The sequence below is a fragment of the Elephas maximus genome, chromosome 4 (genome assembly GCF_024166365.1).
Source record: "Elephas maximus indicus isolate mEleMax1 chromosome 4, mEleMax1 primary haplotype, whole genome shotgun sequence".
Lineage (NCBI taxonomy): Eukaryota > Metazoa > Chordata > Mammalia > Proboscidea > Elephantidae > Elephas > Elephas maximus.
The window spans coordinates 5,038,186-5,047,190 of record NC_064822.1 but is presented as its reverse complement, the minus strand read 5'-3'; the positions used below and the strand labels follow the sequence as shown (position 1 = coordinate 5,047,190).

Sequence of the window (9,005 nt, the reverse complement as noted above, 5' to 3'; positions counted from 1 at the left end):
TTAATTCAGCCTGGGAGTTTGTGATTTTTTATAAAAGACTCTGCCCTTATGAAATGTTTTCTGAAGTGCTCTCTTCATATCCTTATTCCTTAGACTGTAGATGAAAGGATTCAGCATCGGAGTCACCACGGTATACATGATGGCTGACAGAGTGTCCCTCTCAGGGGTATGAGAGGAGGAGGGGCTGAAGTAAACAGCACTGGCTGTGACATAGAACAGCACCACCACTGACAGGTGGCAGATACAGGTGGAAAAGGCTCTCTGCTTCCCTTGAGTACAAGTTATCTTCAGGATGGTGGAGAAGATAAATCCATAAGATATGAGGATGCAGATAAGGGGCGTGAGAGCCAATAGAATTCCCACTGTAAAAATGACCATCACATTGAAGGAAACGTCGGAGCAAGAGAGCTGTAGTAGTGGGTCGAGATCACAGAAGAAATGATGGATGACGTTGGAGGCACAGAGGGACAGACGTGCTATTAGGACAGTGTGTAGGAGGGCATGAAGATAGGTAACTACCCAGAGTCCGGCCACCAGCTGGACACAGAGGCGAAGAGTCATTAGGGTGGTATAATGTAAAGGGTGGCGTATTGCCACATACCTATCACAGGCCATCACACAGAGAAGGAGGCTGCCCGTATTCACAAAAGAAATGAAGAAGAAAAGCTGAGTGAGGCAGGCTGAGAAAGAGATAGTTTTTTTACCAGCCAAACTGTTCACTACCATTTGGGGGCCTATATTGGAAGTAAAACAAATGTCAACAAAGGCCAAGTTGCTAAGAAAGAAATACACAGGGGAGTGGAGGCGAGAGTCAGAGCCAATAGCCAAGATGATGAGCATGTTCCCTGACACGGTGACTAAGTACATACAGAGGAACAGTACAGACAGGAGGTGTTGCTTTCTGCAGAGCTGGAAAGTCCCAGAAGGACAAATTCACTGATAACTGTTAGGTTTCCCCTTTCCATCTTCCCAATGAATCTAGAAGAGCAAAATATTACATTGTAGAGACCATCTCATTCTCAAGGATATGTGTGCGTGTGTGTGCTTGAGTGTGAGTGTGTATATAATAGAGCACATTTCAGACCCTGCTTGCTTGAAAACTTTCCAATTGCATCTTTTATTTATGATAAGGTTGTTGTTTATTGTGTGCTGTTAATTCTGTCTTATAGCAACCCTTATGACAGAGTAGAAGTGCCCCATAAGGTTTCCTAGACTGTAATCTTTACAGGAGCAGATTGCCAGATCTTTTCTCCTGCAGAGCTGCTGGGTGAGTTCAGAACATCAACTTTATGTCAGCAGTCCAGCACTTAGCCATTGTGCCCAAGAGGCTCCTATTTTTTGATATACTCTTTGGATATTCACACAGATAGGCTGGTTAGACCAATCTCAAGTACTTTCAAGAAAAAATGATTTCTTTCTCAAAATCAAAATGCACGTTCTTTGAATAAGGACATCATTTTTTTTTTTTTTATTTTGCCAATGCATTGTTTTGTCCACCGTAATCATACAATTGATATTTGGTTTTGTGAATTCGATTTATTTATGTTAGAAATCATAATATTTACACTGAACCGCTAGAAATATTCACTTTTATTGGATAATTTTCTTCACAATCTGAAACTTATACCCCCGGTGACAGATCTCATTATTTCCTTTTCCTTTCCTCTTGCAAGAATACATTTTTTATATTGATATTCACAAGTATTCCTGGGGTTAAATATTTATCCTTTGGTCTCTTGCTGATCACTTGATACAGTCTCTAGCTAACCTAGGATGTTCTTCAGAGCCCAGTGCTTGTGAATTGGGTTCCAGGTCCCTTCCTCATAGCAGCTCACACTTGCTATTTTCTCTAGAGGAGGTAGCAGTATTCTCCCTTACCTATCAAAACCTTCACTGGGTGTCTTGCTTTTCTGAAACCGTTTACAGAACTCTCAGGCAAAGGTGTCTAGGAAAGTGGTTGTGGGACAATGAAAGAAACTCCATGTCTTTTGTTTCATGTTGATTCTTCCCTCATTGTTGGACGTAGATATACTTAAGTGGGCGGTGCAAACGGCCTAACTGAAAGGTTGACAGTTCAAACCCACCCCGAGGCCTGGCATCTGTTTCCCTCATTATTTGACACAAATATGCTTAACTGGGTGGTGCAAATGGTTAAACACCAGACTACTAACTGAAAGGTTGGTATTTCAAACTCACCCAGAGGCCTGGCATCTGCTTCTGAAAGTCACACCCTCCAAAATCTTATGGAGCAGTTCTACTCTGCACACATGTGGTTGCCATATGTTGAAATCAACTCCATGGCAACTAAAAACAATATATTTAACTACTAACCACCTCTTTCATATAGTAATCAGATTTTCACATTCTCATAAAAAAAAAATACTAAAAACAATATATTTAACTACTAACCACCTCTTTCATATAGTAATCAGATTTTCACATTCTCATAGACACAATAAAATTTTACTATTTCTGATGTATGCCATCTCCTTTTTTTTGTTATTACTAAATACTGTAGTTATCCCACTGATATGTAAGTAGGTATAATTTTCTCAAAAGAAAGGCTGGTAAAGTGCACTTTACACTTTACTTTTTGTTAACCTATTGCCATTCTTAAAGTTATAAAATAACCAGATCAAAACTGTAATCTTTTGTCACTGAGCTGTGGATGAAAGTGTGAGGATGAGAAAACACTTTCCCATAGCAACTTTCTGACTATGGTGACCTCACTTTCCGGGAATGAATTCTTTTACCATTCGTGATATTGTATTCCCTCCTGATTCTTTCTATCAACTCTGTCATTTACCAGCAGTCAGTGGACTTTTACCCATTTGTTGAAGACATTGCCACTTGGTTCAGAGATTTCTTCTTTATCCCCACTTCTACCAACAATTCATATACACACAAAGCTGATACAAAATCAATGCCTCTCAGAGCATTCCTTGACCTGAACGTAGGTTTCATTTCAGAAACATACTCCAAAGTCATGAGTGTATTGTTTATTTTTACAGCATATGATTTTTAATCATTTGTAATTTCCTCATCTCCCAAAACTTTAATGTTAACATCTCTCTTATACATCTTGCTCTGACTCTCTCATTTCCTTTTGCTTATCTTTAAGCTTTTCATAAACTCCACTCACATTACTCAAAATCTATCAGGTTGGCTGCTTCATTTCCTTTCTAATTCTGTCAGTTTCCATTCCTCCTTATAATCTCCCATTCCTTCTTTTTCCTCCGAAGTCTTACTCTGCAGCAATCTCATGTTGACTGTGTTTTCTCCATACTAAGATACCTGAGCCAGGCTGGTGACCAAACTACAGTGCATCTGGTTCTACTACATTTTGAATTCCACCTTCTTTTGAACCTAATTAACCCTATGGAATTCATCGTCTTCTGTTCCCTGTATAATTTATTTAACTTCCTTGCAACCCTTTTGCCCAACCTCAGGTATATCAGGATGAAGTCTGTACTGAGAAGAGACATTACGTATGCCATATATATGTCCCTAAAGATAAAAAGCATCCTTTTAAAGATGACTTCTCTCAGCTGCAGACACGATCAGTTATACCTTCTTCTTCTTCTTCCCCTAAGTACTCAGCAATATCCCTTTCACAGCAAGCAATAAAATGTAGCTTACTTTCTTTTGTCTGCTTCTTTGTTGCCAGTGATATCTTGAGAACAGAATTTCGATTTATTATTTTGAATCCTTTGTATATGACGTAAAAATTGCGCATAGTTGATCCAAGTAATCCTTATGGAAACAATAAATCAATGAAGAATTCTGGTGAAATTGTTTGTGCTAATCTCTCATTTTCTGCAATAAATGCATGATTTTTTTTGAAGAGGTTTTCTATAATACATTCCTATTTATAGCACATTATGTTATTTCCAGAATTTTATTCACCAGGATTATTTTGTTTTTCTATCTGCTCGAAAGTGAGAAAGAGGGGAACAATGAGATATAGATAAATGTTTTCCTTCCCTCAGAGAATGATAGTGCATCACAATGGGAGTTTTTACTTTTTTTTTTAATAATATAAAAATATAGGCCTCAAGCAAAGACATGTTTTCCTCCCTTGAGCTTAGCATCCTGGAGGGCAAAAAGAGTTCTGGGCACATCTCCTAATGATTTTTCCCTTGTTCGTGAATTTGTTTCTTCCTTATTTTGAAGAGAAAGCTCAAAAATGGTAAAACATCACATACAAGAAAAAAATGTGAAAACCCATAAAGATTCTAATTTTTTTTTTTTTCTTTTAGAGGGTAATATTGTTCGGGAGTATGAATGATTGGAAAAGATGGAAAACTGAAACTGAAAGATGAAAAGCCTATCAGTTCCATCTCCATAACGATCACTGTTAGTGTTCTCTATGAAAAGAAAAATATTAACTGCCTCTATATAGAGGACCATAGTATTTATAGAGGACAATCTAACCCATCAGATAGCTCAGCAGCTTCATTCTCATGAATACCCTGCCCCCCCCCACCCAAAATTCAATAGGACACAGGCAAATTCAGTGAATAAAAGAAATCTATTGAGTTCTGGAATATTTGGTGAGTTGGATAGGTCCAGGATTAAGAAACCTAAACCCCCCCTCCCATGTTAACAGGAAGTTGGATGTGAGTCCTTCCATAATATATTGTCCATTTACTCTGTAGGTCAAGAAAGCTACTGGCCTCTGATGCCCACGTTCATCAGTCATAGCGCCAACACATGGAGGTTCCACAATAACGTTATAAAGTATTCCTCCACTGATGAGGAAGTAAGACACCACCACCAGATTGTACACCATCATGGCCAACTGCATGTGCCCCCAGGTCAGCTTCTTCAGTTTCAGGCTGGGGCATTCCAGCACTAAGAACAGGACTCAGTACAACGTCTCCATTTTGGTGGTGGCAAGCACAGCACTTCTAAGAAATATTTTATTGTGTTTTCTGTGAAAGTTTACACGGAAATTTAGGTTTCAGTTTAACAATTTCTACACAAATCATTCAGTGACATAGGTTACATTTTTCACAATGTGTCAACATTCCCATTATTTCTGTTTTGTTTTGTTTCCAGTAATCTAGTTTTCCTGTCCCCTTACCTTCTCGTCCAATTTAGAGTAGTTGTTGACCATTTGGCTTCTTATGGATTTTTTTTTTTTTTTTAAAGAAGCTTAGTACTCATAGGCAATATTCTTTATTTTATGACCCAATCAGTTATTTAGGTAAATCGCCACGGCATTTTGACTTCCACATGCACGTCTTTCCTCTACCGTGTTGAACAGCAACATTCCAGATGGCTGCCATCATAGCCTGGGCCCCTGAGTGACTACGATGAGGAATCTTTGCCTCCAGCACCCCTCTGGCTCACCATGAACATATGTCTAGAGTGAAAATAAACCTCTGTTGCTTGAAGCCACAGGGGCTGTAGGGTGGAACCCTAGCCCACTCTGACAGATACACTTGCTCACAGGGTTTTATGAGGATTAAACAAGACGATACATAGAAGAACTTGGAATATTTCTTGGAACTAGTGAAAATTATATGAATTTTCACCGGCTTGGACCTCTTCCTTCAGTACCATCAGTTCCTGATCATATGCTACCTCCTGAAATGGTTGAACATTTACCAATTCTTTTTCGTATAGTGACTCTCTGTATTCCTTCTGTCTTCTTTTGATGCTTCCAGCATCATTTAATATTTTCCCTGTAGAGTCCTTCAGTATTGAAACTTGCAGCTTGAATTTTTTCTTCAGTTTTTTCAGCTTGAGAAATGCCAAGTGTGTTCTTCCCTTTTGGTTTTCTAACTCTAGGTCTTTGCACGTGTCATCCCAATGCATTGTCTTCTTGAGCCACCCTTTGAAATCTTCTTTTCAGCTCTTTTACTTCATCATTTCTACTTTTTTCTTTAGCTACTTGATGTTCCAGGGGTAAGTTTCATAGTCTATTCTGCTATCTATTTTGGTCTTTTCTTTCTTTCCTATCTTTTTAATGACCACTTGCTTTCTTCATTCATGATGTTCTTGATGTCTTTCCGCAACTCATCTGGTCTTCAGTCGTTAGTGTTCAATGCATCAAATCTATGCTTGAGATGGTCTCTAATTTCAGGTGGGATATACTCAAGGTTGCACTTTGGCTCTCGTGGACTTGTTTTAATTTTCTTCAGCTTCATTTTGGACTTGTATATGAGCAATTGATAACCTTTTTCACAGTTGGATTCTGGCCTAATTCTGACTGATGATATTGAACTTTTCCATTGTCTTTTTCCACAGGTGTAGTCGATTTGATTCCTGTGTATTCTATTTGGCAAGGTCCACTTGTATAGTTGCTGTTTATGTTCTTGAACAAAGGTATTTGCAATGAAGAAGTCATTGGTCTTGCAAAATTCTATCATGCAATCTCTGGCATCATTTCTATCACCAATACCATGTAATCCAACTATGAATCCTTCCACTTTGTTTCCAAATTCTGCATTCCAATCACCAGTAATTCTCAATGCATCCTGATTGCGTGTTTGATCAATTTCAGACTGCAAAAGTTGGTAAAAAATCTTCAAATTGTTCATCTTTGGCCTTAGTGTTTAGAGTGTAAATTTGAATAATAGTCATATTAACTGGTCTTCTTTGTAGGTGTGTGGATATTATCCTATCACTGACAGCATTGTACTTCAGGAAAGATTTTGCAACATTTTTTCTGATGATGAATGCGAAGCCATTCCTCTTCAAGTTGTCATTTCCAGCACAGCAGAACATATGATTGTCTGATTCAAAATGGTCAGTAACAGTCCATTTCAGCTCATTAATGCCTAGGATATCTATGTTCATGCATTCCATTTCATTTTGACCTATTTCAAGTTTTAGGAGAAGACCAATCTTCCAATCTTCCTGGGAAGACCAATTGTTCCTCTCAAGACTGAGTTATTTCACATGGAGAGCCATGGAACTTGTGACAGTTAGTTGACAACTCTGTGTCCTAAGAAAAACATGCTAAGAAAATAAATTGCATAGAGTAGAGCAAATGGAACCTTATTAGTGTTTAATATTGCGCTTTTAGGAAAGGATACTCAGGCCCCTATTGCTTTAATTGAGACATTTTGGAAAGGTCTCAAAGGATCGTAGAATCTTATAGACGATCAGACTACAAAAGAAAGGAAATGTTAAGCTCTGATGACTCAGTAATCCAGAGTGTGAAGTTGCTTGTGAGGACATAATGAAGCCTCAGAGTTGCAGACAAATGATCAGTTCCATAGGACATTTTCTGATCTAGATGTTACTCCATATGAATGATGATTTTCCCTATATTTAATTTTGGATGTCTTTCTGAAAGTGAAGATTTCAAAAGTTGTGTTAAGTCTCGACTTGGTAAAATAAATGATGCAACATTTTTAGAGATGGAGTCCAGTAGAAAAGATGTGAAGATGCTCCTGATGATTTTAGTACATGCACATGTCATTCATCTCTCCCTACTGGAAGGGAAGCAGGAATTATTCCTTTATATATTAACAATCAGAGATTTATGTTGTGAATGGAATTCAGGGTCATTTCATGAGAAGACAACCTTTTTTTTCCCCCGTTTTTTTGAGGTGACCCCAGAACCTCCCGAGGGTCCTCCCCTGGGTGTTTTTTTTTTTTTTCCTTCTTCATTAAAGAAACTGATTTCCTAACAAGCATTGGATTTTTACCATGTTTGTAAACCTTACAACTAGACATGAACCAGTTACATGGTTAATTTAGCCTTTGATAAGCCAACTTCATGATGCAGAACCACAGCAAGGTGATGTTTGGTGCCCTCCTAAAACAAATGAGCCTGCTTAAGAAGTATTCTCAGTTATTATACAATTGCTAATAAGGGAGCTCTCCCTTCTTATTGCTGAGCTGTGTTACTGTCTATGGATATACCACAGTTTTTTTTTTTTTTTTTTTTTTTAGTACACTTTCCTGACAATGAACAATACCTGGGAAGTTTTCAGTTTTGTTTGTTTGTTTGTTCATTTTCTTTTTTATTGTACTTTAACTGTAAGCTTACAAATCAAGTCAGTCAAAACCTTATATACGCCTTACTGTGTACTCCTAGCTGCTCTCTACCTAAGGAGACAGCACACTCCTACTCTCCACCCTGTATTCCGCATGTCTATTCAACCAGCTCCTGTCCCCCTCTACCTTCTCATCTTGCCTCCAGACAGGAGCTGCCCACATAGTCTCATGTGTCTACTTGAGCCAACAAGCTCACTCCTCAGCAGTATCATTTTTTGTCTTATACTCCAGTCTAATCCCTTTCTGAAGAGTTGGCTTTGGGAATGGTGCCAGTCTTGGGCTAGCAGAAGGTCCAGGGACCATGACCTAGGGGGTCTCTCTAGTTTCAGTCAGACCGTTAAGTCTGTTTTCTTTTAACGAGAACTTGAGGCCTGCATCCCACGATTCTCCTGCTCCGTTGGGGATTCTCTATTGTGTTCCCTGTCAGGGCAGTCATATGTTGTAGCTGGGCACCATCCAGCATTTCTGGACTCAGGCTGATGTAGTCTCTGGTTTATGTGGCCCTTTCTGTCTCTTGGCCCCATTTTGGCCACGTGGCTTTGGTGTTCTTCATTCTCATTTGCTCCAGGTGGGCTGAGACCAATCATGCATCATAGATGGCTGCTTGCTAGCATTTAAGAACTTAGACGCAGAGGTGGAGCCAAGATGGCGGAATACACAGACGCTTTCAGTGAGCCCTCTTTACAACAAAGACCCAAAAAAACAAGTGAAATGAGTACATTTATGACAAGCTAGGAGCCCTGAACATCAGAGGCAAGCTTAGAAAACGAGCTGAGGGGCAGGGGAAGGAAGAGATGGTTCAAAAGTGGAGATGAGTTACCAGACCTGAATCACAGGGAGCCCTCAGGCATCATTCCATTCCCGGGAGTGGCAGTGGAAGACTGGTACTAGCGTTGGGCTGCAGTTTCCTCAGGGAGAGTCAGCCAGCAACACAGCCTACTCACACCTCTGGAACCAGAGAAGAACGGCACTCTCAGCAAAAGCTAAGT

General features: G+C 39.3%; 2 pseudogenes; both read right to left on the bottom strand.

The window, feature by feature from the left end:
• Positions 1-965, bottom strand: LOC126074811 (olfactory receptor 1C1-like; annotated as a pseudogene).
• Positions 966-4,429: 3,464 nt separating this feature from the next.
• LOC126076567 (oligosaccharyltransferase complex subunit OSTC-like) lies at positions 4,430-4,885 on the bottom strand (annotated as a pseudogene).
• Positions 4,886-9,005: the final 4,120 nt, after the last annotated feature.